Genomic DNA, 20,370 nt, shown 5'->3' on the forward strand with positions numbered 1-20,370 from the left:
CACTATTTGGAAATTTTCTAAGTGCATAGAGCTAGTAAACATACAGAAATTTAAGAATGGCTACTCACAGTCGACCCTCACAGATTCCCTCACCAATCCCCACAGCTCTTCTCCAAGAGTCTGGGGAACCCCTGGGTATTTCCTCCAACCTGGTATATCAAATCTCTGCCAGATTAGACGCATTCTCTCCCACTGAGGCCAGACAAGGCAGTCATGAAGACTTAGCTGTATATATGCTACATACATGCATGGGGCCTCAATCCATCCTCTTTATGTTCTTTGGTTGGTGGCTTAGTCTCTGAGAGCTCACAGGCGTCCAGGTTAGTTAACTATGTTGGTCTTCCGGTGGGGATCCTATCTCCTTCAGGTCCTTCAGTCCTTTCTGCAACTCGACCATAAGAGCCCCTTTTTGGCATCAGAAACAAGCCTCTGAATCCAGTGATGATGTCATCCATAGACGACAGGGACCCGTGTATCTATTGCCATTACAACTTCCCTACATCCACCTGCCCACGTTTACTTGTGCAGTGTTACATGTGGTTATGTCACAGCTGAAATAAAAGGCAAAGCCCCCCTTCTTTGTCACCCCCTTTGTCCGTTTCCTCCCACAATCAACCTCTACTGTGGGACTGTGCTGGCCTGGTGTGATCTGTCCTGACAAGCCACCATTCTAACACAACATTTAGTGCTGAAACCCAGTAGTGAAAGACCCACGTGAGACTGAAGCAAGATGGCGAGCGCGCCTATCATTTATTGAAATCACTGGATCATGGAGGCAGCAGTGAAATGGGCGATATCACACAGAACTATCTGGAAGCATTTATTTCCAATCCATAACGGAGCTTTGTCCAGTGCTCGTCACAAATCTACGTATTCTTCTCTTCAAGACGACTACAGTTGCAAGGTAGAGCTGGCTTTGACGTCCGACGGCAGGACCCTTCCATGGACATCCCCTACGAACACACCAAACCTATCCCTCAACCAGATCTTCTGCATAATAACGAGGAAACACACGAGCAGATACTGAGAACCAAGTTAGAAGGAAATCGCAAGCATCTTGAGCAAGGGCCCATGTTAGAACAATTTAGCAAGGTGTTCTTCACCACAAAGCATCGCTGGTACCCACATGGACAGTATCACAGACGCCATAAGAAACTGAACCCTCCCAAAGACAGGTGACTGAGTCCTCTTATCTCTGAGCAGCAAGGATGTTTGCTTTGTGTCCTGTTTGCCAGTTGAGAAAATGTACACGTGTATTCATCCCGATGGTATGCAGGGAAGTAATAAAAATGCCCTTTCATGGAAAAAAAAAAAAGAAAGACCCACGTGTGCCAAGGCAACCTGGCATCTGACACCTCTGGTCGCAGTAAGCTGTCAATGATGACTGTGACTGACTGACCACTGCAATTTCTACCACGTGAACCACCCTGCCACCAACCCTGCCATGTGGATTTCTGCTACAATCTACCACTGCAGGACACCCAGACTTACGCCACATGAGCTGCTGCTGCCCCGCAGGACACATGGACTTCTACCATGTGAGCTGCTGCAACTGCGTTCTACCATGTGGGTTAGCTTCTGCCCTGTGAATTATACTCTGTGGGCTGAAACTCATTTCGGTGAGTCCACTTTCCCTGTTACCAGACCCCTAAAATTCTCACACAAGCATTGGTTGGTAAGGTTTTCCCTCCAGTTGGTGGAGGAAGGCCCTAGTTTCCCAGATATGTCTGGTCAACCTCTATTGGCTAAGGGGTTGGCGTTTCATAGCCAACTATGACCAGTTTCTTAGACAACATACAAGATAGGACTTTACCCTTGGGTACTTCCCCTCTCAAGAGCTGTTTCTAACCCCTCACCCCTCTCGTGCTCTTGCTGTCATTCAGAGAAACCTAGACCTAGGGAGAAATGCTTTCTGGTTAGTCCAGGACTCACTACAACCCTTAGATGGTCCACGAGATGACCTAGACATGAAGCATGGCTGTACATTTGTAACTCATTATTGAACTTCTTCTCAGGATATTCTTACGAATACTTCAATAACATTCCAGTCATCAATGATCCAATGCCCGCCTCTCATCTTCAACCATACCTCCTGGCTCCCCTCTGGGATATTTCCTGGAAAATTACAGATCTCTAAAGTTAACTCCTAACCTGAGGGTATCAAAGCTAGTATACCTGTGCAATAGGATCTGGATTCAGTACCCATTAGACAATAGCGCTAAAGGGCCACATAATGGTACATTAAAATCAGTTATTTTATGGGATCTTCATGCATATTGCCAGCAGTTTGGTAAATGGAAAGAGGTCCCCTATGCTGAGGCATTTACCTATCTTCACTCCATCTCTCCTCTCTGTTCTTCTTGTTCCCAACCCAATTTCTTCTAGCTATGAAACCTCCACTAGAAGACCAGCCCTCAATCCAGCTAACGAACCACTTCCTACTTCCATGCCTCCAAACACCCAAACCGCTGCCTCAGTTTCTTCTTCTCACCAGACTACTCCAGAACCTCCTTGATCAACTTCACTAGACCCCACCTCTCCTCCTGTGCCAGCTGCAGGTTGCTGCAGCCACCCTGCACTGGAAACCTACCTTCAGTCCTCCCGTCACCTGCTCTAAGGTTGCAGTCAAACCAAGTCCCTCTCCCCCAGAGACACCTGACCTAGCATCGGTCCTTGTAAGGAAACTTTCTGAGGTAGATAGCTTTGTCAGAGTACATGTTCCTTTCTCTCTGAGTAAACTTTCTCAAATAGTAAACAGACTGGGTTCCTATACCTCTAACTGCTCTGCCTTTATTAAAGAATTTCAGTACATTACTCCATCTTATAGGTTGACTTTCCACAATGTACATACGATCCTCACTGATAATTTACTTCCTGATGAACACAGGCAAGGTTGGGAGCAGGCACGAATACATGCAGATGAGACTCATCAAAGAGATGGAACATACCCAATCGGATCCAAGGCAGTACCTGACCAAGATCCTTGATATATTTATAATTCCCCTGGTAGTATTTTAGTCAGAGATAGATTCATCACTTGTCTCATAACCAGTCTCCATAGGGCAGCCTTAAAACCAGTAAATTTTGAAAAACTCCAAGAGGTCACCCAGGACAAACAAGAAAACCTGTCACAGTTTTTAGAATGCCTTACAAACACAATATTACAATCTAGACCATGAAAATCCAGAAGGTAAGCAGCTTCTGATGACCTACTTTTTTCCCCAGAGCTACCCTTACATAAAAGCCAAACTTAGGTTTAGAGAAGGGGCCCCTAACTGCACAGGCAGAAGTTTTGATGCTAGCCTTCAAAGTGTACCATAAGAGAGAGGAAAAGGCCTGCAGACAAAAATACCATATGCTGGCAAATGCTGTGTTAAAGGCACTGACCACTGCCCTGGATTCCTGGTCTTCAAAGACTCAGAAACCACCAGGCTTCTGCTACAAACGTGATCAACAAGGTCATTGTGCAAGGACTTGCTCTAACCCTCATAAACCAAAGGAGCCTTCTCCTAGTCCCTCGAATGTCTGGAGGGACATTGGGCTGTCGCTTGACCTCATGTCACACAGGACAAAGGAACATCATTCCCAGATAATACTCCAGCCAATCTCCTAGGATTGTCTATGGATAACTAAAAATGCCAGAGCTCCCTTGACCCAACTACTACTATCACTAGCAGGGAGCCTTGGTTAGTCATCATGGTATGTGGGCAGCCCATCTCCTTCCTCTTGAACACTGGGGATACTTACTTGGTCCTGATGGTGTTTTGGGGACCCATTGCCCTATCATCTCTCTATTGGTTGGGTAGGAGGACAGCCTTGCTTTCCTCACCAGACCCCACCACTTAGTTGTATTTTTAGAGGTGTACCTCTCACCTATTCCTTTTTGGTACTACCAGCATGTCCTGTAACTTTATTGGGAAGGGATCTTCTAGCTAAGTTGGGAGCCTCTATTTCCCCTTTTCTTCCCATTCATCTAAACTCAAGCTTGCCAGCAGGTCCTCTGTTCCTTCTTCTAGCCAGTCAACCTACTAACCCTAACATGCTGTTTCCTTTACCAGCTTCTCAGGTAGACCCATGAATCTCAGATGTCCAGAACCCCTCTGTTCCTAAACATTATTCTCCTGTTGTCACCCAGTTACTGGACTCTACCAGGTACATGACCCAAACTCAATACCCTCTCTCTCTCCAGAGCCTCAGGAGACTTAAGCATATCAGTCTGACCTCTTAAGAAAAAAACTCCTTTGCCCTACCTGTTCCCCCTTTAACACCCTTATACTAGTAGTTAAGAAACCCAATAGAACTTACTGTCTAGTTCAAGACCTCAGGTACATTAATTCTGCATTGTTTCCCCTCCATCCTGTTGTGGCTAACCCTTACACACTTCTTTTCACTATCCCCTTGGAGACTTCCCATTTCTCAGTTCTAGTTATCAAGGATGTGTTTTTCTCTATCCCTCTAGATGCCCAGTCACAGAACATATTTGCCTTTATGTGGACAGATAATGACCCCTACTTTTCCACACAACTTACATGGACTGATCTACCCTGGGGATTCCAGGACAAACCACACCTATTTTGCCCTAGCTTCTGATTTACTTTCTCTACCTCTCCCTAAATCTAAGATTATTCATTACATGGATGACATTTTCTTTGTAGTCCTCCTCTAAAATTAATCAAGCTGACATCTCCGCTCTTCTGCATTTTCTTTCCAGTTGAGATTATATGGTCTCACCATCTAAATTCAAACTGTCCACTCCTCAAGTCACCTATTTTAGACTAATAATTACCCCAAACCACAAGGTTATCACCTGAGATACAAAGAATCTGATTCAGTCTCTATTCCTTCTACAAAGTAAGAGATTTTATCATTCCTAGAAATAGCTAGGTTTTTTTTCATTCCTGGGTTCTTCCTTTAACCTTCTTTCCCATCCCTTATATATATTCATCGATAAAGCAATATTAGGCCTTGCCTATGAATCTCTTCTCAAAACTGTTGCAAAACCTTTCAAAGGCTCCAAAAAGCTCTCTTTAAGGCCCCAGCCTTACATCTCCCTGACCTAACTTTTTCTTTTTTTCCTCTACATAACTGAAATGAAGGATTTGCCCTTGGAGTCCTAAGTCACCAACTGGGACCCCCTCGCACCTGTAGCATACCTGTCAAAAACCAAGATCTAACCATCCAGAGATGGGTATCTTATATTTGTACCTTATAATTTGCTGAACTTCTTATTTGAGAGTCAAAAATACTAAACTTTGTGTTGCCTATAACTCTTTTCTCTTCTCATAACCTGTCACAGCTCCTAACTTACAAAGGCTGACAGACTCCACTTCCTTCCCAGGTTCTTTCTCTTCTGGTAGCAGTAATAGAAGACTCTGCAGTCACCTTCCAATCATTCCCACCTCTTAATATTTCCAATCTTCTCCTTTGACCAAATACTAACATCTCCTTGTCTCAATCCTGCACTGAAAGGTCAGAGGAACTATTACCTCATACTTCACACATACAAGAGGGCACATTGCCTCAGGTCATCTATACTTGATATACAAATGGAAGCTCCTTTATACATGAAGGGACCAGAATAATTGGCTATGCCATAGTGTCAGACACAGAGGTGCTCGAGCCACAGGCTCTTCCTGCTCATGCCACTAATCAACAGGCTGAACTAATAGCCCTTACTTGTGCCTTTCAACTGGCTCAGGGACAATCCTGCAATATCTATATAGATTCTAGATTCAAAATATGCTTTCCATATCCTCCTATCCCACACTGCTATCTGGAAGGAGAGCAAGCTACTTATGACAAAATGAGGATCAGTTATTAATGCAAACCAAATTATGGCCATGCTAAAGACCTCCTATCAAAAGCTATTGGGATTGTCCATTGCAGATTCTACCGGACAGGTGACTCTATTGTCTCCATGGACAACAACCAAGCCAATGAGCCAGTTAGAGCTGTGGCCCTTAAAGGACTAGATTCATCTCACCCTCCCCAGAACATTCTTATATTGCAACCCACATACCCACTCTCACTCCCTGACACTCATGAAACTCAGTCCTATCTTCACCAACTCTTTCTTTCTAACAGCCAAGCATTGTCTTATTTTGTTAAGACCCACCTGCAGCCTACTCCTGAAGACTTTAGTTTCTTAAAACCTATTACTCCCTTTTGCAAAATCTGTCAGATGTCAGATCCAATTACAGGTATTGTATCACCCCTTTTCCTACCCATCAAGCTAGAGGTTCCCTTCCTGGAACCAACTGGCAACTTGAATTTACCCTCATGCCCATTGTCAAAAGTGTCAAGTACCTCCTGGTCCTGGTGGACACCCTCTCTGGGTTGGTGGAGTCTTTTCCCAGAACTAAAGAAGGGATCAGACAGTTTCTAATCTCCTTGTCTGGAAGGTCATCCCCCAATTTGTGTTCTAGCCTCCCTTCAGTCAGATAATGGTCTTGGGTTTACTTCTCAAATTTTACAAACTTTATCTAATGTCCTAGACATCTTCTGGCATTTTCATATTCCCTACCACCCTCAATCTTCAGGTAAGGTAGAAAGAACCAACTGCTCTTTAAAACCACTCTTGTCAAGCTGTCACAAGAACTTCACCTCAACTGGGTAAAACTCCTTCCTACCTCTGGCTCTTTTAAGGCTATGAGCACTCTCCAAGTGACCTCTCCTCATTTCACCTTTTGAACTCATGTATGGACATCTGGTCCTAACTCTTGGTCTTTTCACCTAAATCCTCTCTCCTCCAAACTCCATTACTCACTCCATTATTTTGCCACCTCCACACTCGTCTATGGAACTTTGCTGACTACCATTTACCAAAGCCACACACTGTGCCCTGTCCACTGCCTGTCAGCATTGGAGACCAAGTTCTTCTATCCTCTCTTTATGATAAGAAAAAAGGGAGGTATGTTGGAAGCAGCAGCAAGTCTCTGAATCCAGTGAAGATGTCACCCATAGGAAACAGGGACCTGCAAATCTGTTACTGTGACAACTGCCTTTACCTGTGCACAGAGGTGTGTGTGGTTCCATCACAGCTCAAATAAAAGGCAGAGCCCTCTGACCTTCTCCTCCTTCTCCTTTTTCTTTGCCCCCTTTGTCCTCCTCCTCGCCAAACAATAAACCTCTCTGTGGGACTGCACTGGCCTGATGTGATCTGGCCAGATGAATCACCATTCTAACACAATACTCTTGACCTTCATCCAAAGTTTGGTCATGGGTATCTGCATCTGTTTCAGTCTAATGTTGGGTAGAGTTTCTCAAAGGACAGTTATGCTAGGGTTCTATCTGCAAGCATAACAAAATATCATTAATAATGTCAGGGATTAGTGATTGCTCATGGAATAAGTTTCAAGTTGAGGTGGTTACTGGTTGGCCATTCCTTCATTCACTTCTCCAGTTTTGTCCCTGAGTTTCTTTTAGACAGGACACATTTTGGGTCAATAGTTTTGTGGGTGGGTTGGTGTCCTTATCCCTCCAATGGGGTACAGCCTGGTTGTAAAAGGTTACCTCCTCAGGTCCCATGTTAGACCTCTCCACAAAGGTGACCCACATTGAGTCTTCAGAGTCTCTCCTATCCCAGGACTCTGGGACTTCCTAGAGATTGCTCTCAACCCTACCCTCTGCTGCAGCAGATTTCCATCAACTCTTCTGGCCCTCTGAGCAACAATCCTGTGTCTCCACACCTGATTCTGCCCCCCCCCCATTCCCCTCTCCACTCTCCCACTCAATAACCCCCTGCCCACTGCCTCCTATGCCTAACAAGATCATAAAAGAAAATTTTACTAATTTAAAAGGGTAATACATATTATGTATAGGAAACTCACATAACATGAAATCAATTGAACCAGAATAGAAAGTCTTTTAGCTAAATAAGAGTCAAAATACTGACCATACAGAAGAAACTAAGAAAATTAAAACCTGAAAGTTAAACAACCAAGTAACATTTAAAGGTAGAACTATTAAATTATACTCAATTTCTCAATGAAGACACTGAAAGCTAGAAGGGTCTGGACAGATGTCCTCCTGACTAAGAAAACACAGATGCCAGCCCAGATTATTATACACAGCAAAACTTTCAATCACTGCAGATGAGAAAAACACAATATTCCATGATAAAGTCAAATCCAGTCCTACAAAAGATACCAGAAAACAAAACCAAATAAAAACCGAAAATTCATTAACCCAAGGCAGTAAACTGCACCTCATGGGAAATACATAATCTCACAACAGCAAGACAGAGACACAGACGCAAACACATATTCTCACACACACTACCACAACAACCAGCAACGAAATAACATGAGTTAATTATCATTGCTCATTTTTATCTCTCAAAGTCAATGAGCTCACTTACCCTAAAAATAGATCCATCCTTCTGCTGCATACAAGAAACACTCTTCATCATCAAAGATAGACATTACTTCAGACTAAAGGGTTGGAAAAAGCTATTTCAAATGTACATAAGAAGCAAAGAGATATATCCAATGCAAAATCTAACAAATAGATTTCAAACCAAAATTAATCATAGAGATGATGAAAGACAATTCATGTTCATCAAAGGAAAAATCCACCAAGATGATGTCTCAATTACTGAAATCTATGCCCTGAATCCAAGGGTAGACATGTTTGTAAAAGAAACATTACTAATGTTTAAAGGACCCATCGAGCCTAACACATTGATAATGAGAGGTTTCAATACTCTTATCAATGGACAGGTCAACCAGACATAAACTAAATAAAGAAATACAGGAGGTTACAGACATTATGAACCAAATGGTCCTAACGAATTTCTACAGAACATTTCACACTACCTCAAAAGAATATTCCCTTCTTCTACAAAATTCATGGAGCTTTCTCCAAAATTGATTATACTTACTGGGTTACAATACAAGTCTCAAGAGGTAGAAGGAAATTGAAACACCCCCTCTTTTCCTATCATGCCATAGTGAATGGTGATGGAGATGCTGAAGTGTAGTTCTCCAAAAAAAGTGACTACTGTCAGACGTGAGAGTGGGGAAAGACTCACTTTTCTTTAAGTGACTAGTCACCAGTAATCTGACAATACTCCAGTGACTATAAGGACAAGAAAAGCTCAACTCTCTAAACATTTTTTATTGTGTGTATATATGGAAGGGGGCTTACAGGGATAGAGGAGAAGACCTAGAAGAACTGAGAAATAAGGATCATCAGTTTGCATGATGTTGTACTCCCAAATTATAAGGAAAATATCATTAAAAATGAGAATATAGAAAAGTAAAAATCTATATTTCAAAAAAATGGTAAATCTAAAAGAAATGGACAATTTTCTCAATACATATCACTTACTAAAGTTAAATAAAGATGAGATAAACAATTTAAATAAAGCCTTGACACCTAAGGAAATACAAACAATCACTAAAATCTTCCAACCAAGAAAAATGGAGCCCGGGAACAGGTTTAGAGCAACATTCAAGTAGGTGTTCGAAGTGGAGTTAATGACCATCCTCCTCAGATTACTTAAAATAGAAACAGAAGGAACAGGGCCAAGTTCATTTTATGAGGCCACAGTCACCCCAATACCCAAACCACTCAAAGATTTAGCAGAGAAACAGAATTACAGAACAATTTCTCTCATGAACATTGATACAAAATTACTCAATAAAATTCTCACAAGCCAAATTCAAACCATGGTCAAGTAAGATTCACCCAACAGATGTAGGGATGGGTCAATATAGCCAAATTAGTCAATGGAATCCACCATAGAGACAAACTGAAAACAAGCAAACGAGCACATCATCTCATTAGATATTGAGAAACCCTGGATAAAACCAAATACTTCCTGACAAAAGGCTTGGAGAAATAAGAGAACATAAACAAGTATAAGAATTGCAATTACAGGAAGCCTGTAGCAAATATCAGGGTAAATTAAGAGAATACCAAATTAATTCCACTCAAATCAAGAACATGAAAAGACTATCTACTCCATATCTATGCAATATAGTCCTTAAATTTATAGCTAGAGCCCATTAACAAAACTAAAGGAGATTAAGAGGATACAAAGTGTTTATTTGTAGATGATTGCACAGCATATATAAGCAACATCAAAAATTCTGCTACGGTCCTCCTACAGCTAATAAGCACTTTTAGAGAAGTGGCTGGACACAAGATTAATTAAATAAAGCAGTAGCCCTTCGATATACAAATGACAAATGAGCTGAGAAAGCAATCAGGAAAATAACACTATTCACAATTGCCATAAATAATATAAATTATCTTTTTTTTATTAACTTGAGTATTTGTTATTTACATTTCGAGTGTTATTCCCTTTCCCGGTTTCCGGGCAAACATCCCCCTAATCCCTCCCCTTCCCCTCCTTTATGGGTGTACCCCTCCCCATCCTCCCCCCATTGCTGCCCTCCCCCCAACAATCCCGTCCACTGGTCCACTGGGGGTTCATTCTTAGCAGGACCCAGGGCTTCCCCTTCCACTGGTGCTCTTACTAGGATATTCATTGCTATCTATGCGGTCAGAGTCCAGGGTCAGTCCATGTATAGTCTTTAGGTAGTGGCTTAGTCCCTGGAAGCTCTGGTTGCTTGGCATTGTTGTACATATGGGGTCTCGAGACCCTTCAAGCTCTTCCAGTTTTTTCTCTGATTCCTTCAACGGGGGTCCTGTTCTCAGTTCAGTGGTTTGCTGCTGGCATTCGCCTCTGTATTTGCTGTATTATGGCTGTGTCTCTCAGGAGCGATCTACATCCGGCTCCTGTCGGCCTGCCCTTCTTTGCTTCATCCACCTTGTCTAATTGGGTGGCTATATGTATGGGCCACATGTGGGGCAGGCTCTGAATGGGTGTTCCTTCTGTGCCTGTTTTAATCTTTGCCTCTCTATTCCCTGCCAAGGGTATTCTTGTTCCCCTTTTAAAGAAGGAGTGAAGCATTCACATTTTGATCATCCGTCTTGAGTTTCGTTTGTTCTAGGCATCTAGGGTAATTCAAGCATTTGGGCTAATAGCCACTTATCAATGAGTGCATACCATGTGTGTTTTTCTGTGATTGGGTTACCTAACTCAGGATGATATTTTCCAGTTCCAACCATTTGCCTACGAATTTCATAAAGTCATTGTTTTTGATAGCTGAGTAATATTCCATTGTGTAGATGTACCACATTTTCTGTATCCACTCCTCTGCTGAAGGGCATCTGGGTTCTTTCCAGCTTCTGGCTATTATAAATAAGGCTGCTATGAACATAGTGGTGCACGTGTCTTTTTTATATGTTGGGGCATCTTTTGGGTATATGCCCAAGAGAGGTATAGCTGGATCCTCAGGCAGTTCAATGTTCAATTTTCTGAGGAACCTCCAGACTGATTTCCAGAATGGTTATACCAGTCTGCAATCCCAACAGTGGAGGAGTGTTCCTCTTTCTCCGCATCCTCGCCAGCATCTGCTGTCACCTGAGTTTTTGATCTTAGCCATTCTGACTGGTGTGAGGTGAAATCTCAGGGTTGTTTTGATTTGCATTTCCCTTATGACTAAAGATGTTGAACATTTCTTTAGGTGTTTCTCAGCCATTCGGCATTTCTCAGCTGTGCATTCTTTGTTTAGCTCTGGACCCCATTTTTTAATAGGGTTATTTGTCTCCCTGCGGTCTAACTTCTTGAGTTCTTTGTATATTTTGGATATAAGGCCTCTATCTGTTGGAGGATTGGTAAAGATCTTTTCCCAATCTGTTGGTTGCCGTTTTGTCCTAACCACAGTGTCCTTTGCCTTACAGAAGCTTTGCAGTTTTATGAGATCCCATTTGTCGATTCTTGATCTTAGAGCATAAGCCATTGGTGTTTTGTTCAGGAAATTTTTTTCAGTGCCCATGTGTTCCAGATGCTTCCCTAGTTTTTCTTCTATTAGTTTGAGTGTGTCTGGTTTGATGTGGAGGTCCTTGATCCACTTGGACTTAAGCTTTGTACAGGGTGATAAGCATGGATCGATCTGCATTCTTCTACATGTTGACCTCCAGTTGAACCAGCACCATTTGCTGAAAATGCTATCTTTTTTCCATTTGATGGTTTTGGCTCCCTTGTCAAAAATCAAGTGACCATAAGTGTGTGGGTTCATTTCTGTGTCTTCAATTCTGTTCCATTGGTCTATCTGTCTGTCTCTGTACCAATACCATGCAGTTTTTATCACTATTGCTCTGTAATACTGCTTGAGTTCAGGAATATAAATTATCTTAAGCTAACTCTAATCAAGTGCAAGACCTGCATGGCAAAATCTTCAAGTCTTTGAAGAAAGAAATTGAAGAAGATATCAGAAGATGAAAAGATCTCCCATGTTCATTGTTCAGTAGGATTAAAAAAGTAAATATGGCTATGTCACCAAAAGCAATCTACAGATTCAACACAATCCCCATTAAACTTTCAACACAATTCAATACAGACCTTGAAAGAACAATATTCAATTTCATATGGAAAAATAAAAATGCAAGATAGCTAAAACCATCATGTACAATAAACAAACATCTAGAGATATCACTATCCTCTGATTTCAAGGTGTATTACAGAATAATAATAATAAAACCCAGATGGTATTGGTATTAAAACAGACAAGAGTTAAAGACCCAGATGCAAATCTACATACTTAGAGACACCTGATTTTCGATAAAACAAACAAACCAAAACAAAAACAAAAACAAGCAGCCAGATGGTGGTGTTGGTCTAACTGGATGTCTGCATGTAGAAGAATGCAAGTATCCATATCTATCATCCTTCATGGCAGGATTTAGACATACAGAGTTATTCCTATCACTATCCAGCATGGGAGGAGAAAGACAGAGACCTGTGGACCACCATGCTACTCACAGTACAACATAATACAGACAGGCCATAAACACAGACATACCAGAGGATGTCAGATAGGGGCCTGTCTGCTGCATTGACAGCTTGCAGCAGAATCCTGTGCAAGTATATGGCAGACAGTTTAGAAAGAAAGAGGAATTGAGCATTTTGAGCATTATGAAGAGAGATGAGCCTGGAAACTCAAGCCTCAAGAAGATTAGCCTGTTATCAATGGCCAGCCTTCTGTGGCTAAACAGCAGCAGCAGCAGCAGCAGCAGCATCATCGAGTGTTCATGTTCTCCGCACATATTACCACTAGAGAACATGGGAACAACTCTGACAAGGTCAGCCACGTGTATGTCCCCAGGTGGTACTGAACTGTTCCTGCTACTTATTAGCTAAGTGCTTCGGAAAGCTGGCCCTACCTCTCACCTGTGGCAGTACATGGGAAAACAGGCCCTACACCTCAACCGGGCAGCACATTGGATCTAGCCATGGTGGCCAGGATGTGTTTGAAACTCCTCAAGTCAGTGACTATAGGAGATCTGACCCTGTTACTCATCTTCTGTGGAGTTCATCCAACACTAATTTCCTAATTAAGTATATGGAGCTTTGAAATTATGCTAGAGTTGAACACTGAAGGCAATGGAAGTAGGGGATCTTTGATTGACTTATCATGGATTGCTACTTACTGTAATGAAGAGGAAAACAAGCTTGTCTAAAGTAGGACCATTTTCGGGTAGGTGGAGTAGATAGGTTTGAGAACACTCAGAAAACCCACAAACATATCAAACTGCTTTTACATTGCCCTACAGTGAAGGCCAAACTCTTAAACCAGGACTGTTTTCCCACATGTAAGTTTCATAGGAAGCTTTTGGATAAGAAGAGAAGGAGGTTAGCTGCTGTCTTTTCAGCCAGCATTCTAGCTGGGAATCAACACCATATATGAATGGCTAGTTATTAATAATTTTAAGCCTTAGCTGAGCATCAAAAGATTTGGGAAGCTTCAAAAGTATTGATGCTTGGACCCCATATGGTGTCCCAACCACTGAAACCTGGTGCCTTTGAACCCCAGGGCTAATTTTTTCTGAATTATCAATTTATTTAAAAAGAAAAGTAGCACAATGCATACAGTGCAGAATTAAGAAGGGAAGGATGAAAGAAAAGATGGGGTTATGAGGTATCAAAGTGAAACTACAGTCTTTGCAGCTCTAAGAGATGCAGAGGGTGGTGAGTAGGGGTAATAAGGGATGTGGGAGATAAACTTACATGGAAATCTTTTTTTCCCTGCCTCAGAGGACAAATAGCACACAGCTGCCCCTTTTGTGATGGACATAATGGCTACTTCATTATATGAAATGCAAAGCACCTGTCAAGACTTGAGACTAGAAACACTTTAAATCACATCATTCCTGTTAAGTCAATGCCTTTTTGACACTGTGTTGACGAAACATTTACATCACAATATTGTAAGCATTTAACAACATCAAAGGGCTATGTGATACATTTGGAAATTAGGATGAGTAGAACTTCCAGAATTAGCATTTAGCTCTCCTTGGCAGAGGTGGAAGACCCTAGAGGTGACATCCTAGCAAGTCCTGCAGGCTGTTGAGGCTCCCTATCTTCTACATAGATAAGGCTAATGATGTCTCATTCTAAATTCTCTCTGAAAACAAATTAGTTCTTACTTCTTTTTGACCCACTTCTCCACCAGGGCCATATCAATGGCCCTATACCTCCCCAGATGCTACAGCCTGCATGCTTCCCAGGAGGTTCACAGCAACCAAAGATATGGGTGAGAATCTTGCACAAATACTCATGCCAGCTGGGACAACCATGCTGGCCAGCTGACTTGGAAGCCACCTTCCCCACCCTATCCACAAGCTCTACCTTCCTTCCACTCTACTTCCCAACCCAGGTTAGATAAGCCATCTGACCTCCACCAAAATCTACAGACTACTAGCCTTTGAGGAGGTCCATAATAAAAAAGGGCAAAAGAGGTCCACAGTAACCAGGGACATAAGAGGCCTGCTCTAAATAGAGATACAGGAAGCCTACCCTAACAACAGAAAACACTACCTGCCTCTTAGGAGACAAGCTCTAAATCAGGTTACAGAGCTCTACCTGAATCTAAGGAGGCCACTTCCAAGCAGAGATACCAGATCAGTTAATACCAAAAAGAACCAGATGGCCAGAGGCAAGCACATCATCATAAGTTACAGAACTCAACTCAATTTGGTAACACCAGAACCGAGTTCTCCCACCACAGCCAGCCTTGGATACCCTAATATGCCAGAAAGGCACGATTCCAACCTAAAATCCAATCTCATGAAGATGGTCAAAACATTTCAGGAGGATATAAATAACTCACTTAAAGAGATACAGGAAAACAGGTAGAAGTCCTTAAAGAAAAAAACAAATAAAACCCTTAAAATATACACAAAAATACAATCAAGCAGGTGAAGGAATTGAACAAAAGGATCCAAGAACTAAAACTGGAAATAGTGACAATAAAGAAATTGCAAAGCAAGGCAAATCTGGAGATGGAGAACTTAGGAAAGAGGTCAGGAACTACAGATGCAAGCATCACCAAGAGAATACTAGAGATAAAAGAGAGAATCTCAGGCATAGAAGATACCAAGAAGATATTAACATATCAGTCAAAGAAAATACATAGTATAAAAGAGCTTCTAACCCAAAATATCCAGGTAAGTGAGGACACAATGGAAAGACCAAACTTAATAATAATAGGAATAGAGGGCAATGAGGAATACCAGCTCAAAGGGCCAGAAAACTTCATCTTTAATAAAAACCGTGAAAGAAAACTACCCTAGCTTAAAGAAAGAGATGGCCAATAAGTACATAAAAAGCCTACACAACATCTAATAGATTGGAGCAGAAAAAAATCCTCTTGTCACATAATAATCAAAATACTAAAGGCACAGAAAAAAGAAAGAATAGTAAAATCTCTAAGAAAAAAAAGGTCAAGAAACAAAGAAAGGCAAACCTATTAGAATTACACCAGACTTCTCGATAAAGACTCTAAAGGCCAGATGATCCTGGAGCGATGTCACTAAGTGAACAAAAATGCTAGCCCAGGATATTATACACAGCAAGACTCTCAGTCATCAGAGATAGAAGAAACCAAGACACTCCATGACAAAACCAAATGTAACCATATCTTTCTACTAATCCAGCCCTACAGAGGATACTGGAAGGAAATCTCCAATACAAGAAAGGTTACTATACCCAAGAAAACATAACAGCCACACAACTCTAACAATTTTGATGGTGCTAAGAAATGCATACTGGCAGGAGCATGATACAGCTGTCTCCTGAGAGGCTCTGCCAGAGCATTACAAATACAGAGGCAAAAACTCACAGTCAACCACTGAGAATGGGGTCTGCATTTGAAAGGTTATAGGATTGAAGGAGCTGAAGGGGTTTGCAACCCCATAGGAACAACAATACCAGTCAACTAGAACTCCCAGGGACCAAACCACCATCCATAGAGTACACATAGACAGACCCATGGCTCCAATTGCATATGTAGCAGAGGATGGTCTTGTTGGGCACCAATGGAAAGAGAAGCCCGGGTCTTGCTAAATAAAGCTTAATGCCCCAGTGTAGGGGAATGTCATGACAGGGAGGCAGGAAGGGATGGCTGGCTGGGTGGGGGAACAACCTCATAGAAGCAAGAGGAGGGGCAATGGAATATGGGTTATGGAAGGGAAACCAGGAAAGTGGCTAACATTTGAAGTGTAAATTTAAAAAATCCAATAAAGAAAAAGAAAACAAATTGGAAAAGTCAAAAAAAAATAAAAAAAAGAAAAATAAGCCATAAGAAGCTAAACATTTCACAGCAAACTCCAAAGGAGAGATGCATATACATATATCATGTCTAACAACAAAAATAACAGGAACTAACAAACATCTATCTTTAATATCTCTCAATATCAGTGGATTAGATTTTCCAATAAAAGACACAAGCTAACAGACTGGATACATAAACAGGACCCAGCATTTTGCTGCATACAAGAAACATTACCTCAGAGTAAAAGACTGGAAAAAATTTCCCTAGCAAATGGTCCCAAGAAACAAGCTTGAGTTGCCTTTCTAGTATTAAATGAAATATATTTCAACCACAAGTTATCAAACAAGATGGGGAAGGACACTTCCTACTAATCAAAGGAGAAGTCCACCAAGAGGAAGCTACAGTTCTGACCAAATGTAAGGCAACGATATTCATAAAATAAACTTTACAAAAGCTCAAAATACACACTGAAATTCACACAATAACAGTGGGAGACTTAAGCACCACACTCTCAGCAATGGACAGGTCAGTGAAACAAACTGGAAGGACACAGTGAAACTAATAGAAGTACTGTGCCTAATGAACTTGACAGATGTCTACAAAACACTTCATCACTAAACAACAGAATACACCTTCTTCTCAGCACCTCATGGAATCTTCTCCAAAACTGAACATATGATGTAACATAACATACTCAATTGATACAAGAAGATTGGACTAATCCCATACATTCTATCAGATCCCCATGGACAAAAGCTAGACTTCCCTAACAATAAATATAATAGAAATCCCACATAATTACAGAAAATGAAAAAATCCTCTTTAATGATAACTTATTCATGTAAGAAATAAAGAAAGCAAGAAAATACCTTATAGAATTTAATGAAAATGAAGACACATCAGACCAAACTTAATGGGACACAATGAAAGCAGTGTTAAGAGGAAAATTTATAGCACTGTTCCTTTATAAAGAAATTGGAGAGATTTCATACACAAAAACCTAGCATCACATTTGATAGCTCAAGAAACAAAGAAACAAACACAACCAAGAGGAGTAAATGGCAGAACACAGTCAAACTTAGGGGTTAAACCCACCAGTTAGAAGCAAAGAAAATGACATAAAGAATTGACAAAACCAAGAGCTGGTTCTTTGAGAAAATCAACCTAAAGGGCACAGAGAAGTATTCAAATTAACAAAATCAGAAATGAAAGCGGAGACATAACAACAGAAAATGAGGAAATTCGAAAAATCATCAGAACCTTCTACAAAATCTTATGCTCTACAATACTGGAAAATCTAGTAGACAGATACTAGATACCAAAGTTAAATCATGATCTGATATACAGTTCCATAACCATAAAGAAATAGAAATCGTCATCAAAACCATCCCAACCAAAAAAGGTGCAGGACCAGATGATTTTAGTGCAGAATTCTATTAGATGTTCAAAGAAGAGTTAATAACAATACTCTTCAAACAATTCCACAAAATATAAACATAAGAAGCAGTACCTAACTAATTCTATGAACCCACAATTATTCTGATACCTAAACTACAGAGGGACCTAACAAAGAAAGATAACTTTAGACCTATCTTGCTTATAAATATTAATGCAAAAATGCTCAATAAAATTCTCACAATCAAATCCAAGAACCATCAAAACTATTCTTTACTATGATCAGGTGGGCTTCATCCCCAGAATGTAAGAATAGTTTACTATCTGAAATCCCATCAACATAATACATTATATAAACAAACTCAAGGGGGAAAACACATAATCATCTCATTAGATTCTGAAAAAGCCTTCAACAAAATACAACACCCCTTTATGTTAAAAGTTCTAAGGAGATCAGGTATTCATGATACATACCAAAATTCAATAAAGCAGTATATAGCAAACCAACAGTCAACATCAAATTAGATGAAGATAATCTAGAAACAATTCCACTAAAATCTAGGACAAGACAAGGTTGCCTACCTCTCTCCCTATCGATTCAATATAGAACTCGAAGTTCTACCTAAAGCAACTAGACAACAAAAGGAGATCAAGAGGATATAAGTTGGAAAGGAAGAAGTCAAAGTATCCCTGCATGCAGGTGATGTGATAATATATATAAGCAACCACCAAAATTCCACAAGAAACCTACTACACCTGATAAACAATCTCAGCAAAGTAGAAGAATATAAAATTACCTCAAACAAATAAGTAGCTTTCCTTTATACAAATGATAAACAGGCTGAGGTAGATGCTAGGAAAATAACACTTTTCACAATAGCCACAAGTATTATAAAATAGCTTGGTGTAACTCTCATTAAGCATGTAGAAGATCTATATGGCAAGAGCTTCAAATCCCTGAAAAAGGAAATCAAAGATGACTTCAGAAGATGGAAGAATCTCCCATGTTCATGAATTGGTAGGGTTAACATGGTGAAAATGGCCATCTTGCCAAAAGCAATTTACAGATTCAATGCAATCCCTATCAAAATTCCAACTCAGTTTTTCATAGACATGAAAAGAACAACTCTCAACTTTATAAGGAAAAACAAAATTCCAGTCAAAACAATTCTCAACAAATAAAATAACTTCCAAGGTGATCACCATCCCTGACCTCAAGCTTTACTACAAAACAATAGTGATAAAAAAAACACATGGTATTTGTCCAGAGACAGAGAAGTTGGTAAATGGAATAGAGGCAAAGACCCAGAAGTAAATCCATACACTTATGGACACTTGATTGTTGACAAAGAAGCCCAACTCATGTAGTGGTAAAAGGAAGCATCTCCAATAAATGGTGCTGGTCTAATTGGTGGTCTGTATGTAGGCAAATGAAAACTAATCTATATTTATCCCCTTCCATACGACTCAAGTCAAGGGCCTCAATGTAAATCCAGATATACTGAATCTAATAGAACAGAAAGTGGGAAAGAGTCTCAAACTCATTGGCACATGAGAAATTTTCCTGAACATCAATAGCTCAGGCTCTAAGATTAACAACTGATAAATAGAACCTCATCAAATTGAAAGGCATTTGTAAGGCAAAAGGCACAGTCAATAGGACAAATTCGCATCCTGCGTATCGGGAAAAATGTTTATTAACCTTACATCCAACAGAGGGATGATACCAATATAAAGAACTCAAGAAGTTAACCTCCAAATAACCATATAACCTAATTAACAAATGGGGTACAGAGATAAACAGAATTCACAACTGAAGAATCTCAAATGGTTGATAAGAATTTAAAGTTCAAAGTCCTTAGTCATCAGGGAAATGCCAATCGAAAAGACAGAGATTCTACCTCACGCCAATCACAATGGTTAAGATCAAAATCTCAAGTGACAGCACATGCTGGAAAGGATGTGGAACAAAGAGGAACAGTCCTGAATTGCTGATGAGAGCACAAACTTGTACAATGACTCTAGAAACCAATCTGACAGTTTCTCAGAAAAGTGGGAATGGTTCCTTAAGACCCAGCTATATTACTCTTGGGCATATGCCCAAAATGTCCCTTACCATACCACAAATATATTTGCTCAACTCTGTTCATAGCAGCTTTATTCAGAATATCCAGCAACTAAAAACAACCTAGATACCTCTCAATTAAAGAATAGATAAACAAAGTTTGGTTTATTTATGCAATGAAATAACACTCAGCTATGAAAAAGGACATCATGTTTTTTTTTTCAGGCAAATGCATGGAACTAGAAAATATCATCTTGAATGAGGTAACCAAGACCAAAAAGGACA

The 20,370-nt window shown here is 40.6% G+C and overlaps 1 pseudogene; it reads left to right on the forward strand.

Moving 5' to 3' along the window:
- The first annotated feature begins 769 nt into the window (after positions 1–769).
- Positions 770–1,508, forward strand: Mrpl42-ps2 (mitochondrial ribosomal protein L42, pseudogene 2; annotated as a pseudogene).
- Positions 1,509–20,370: the final 18,862 nt, after the last annotated feature.

Source organism: Rattus norvegicus, chromosome 2, assembly GCF_036323735.1.
Source record: "Rattus norvegicus strain BN/NHsdMcwi chromosome 2, GRCr8, whole genome shotgun sequence".
NCBI classification, from domain to species: Eukaryota; Metazoa; Chordata; class Mammalia; order Rodentia; family Muridae; genus Rattus; species Rattus norvegicus.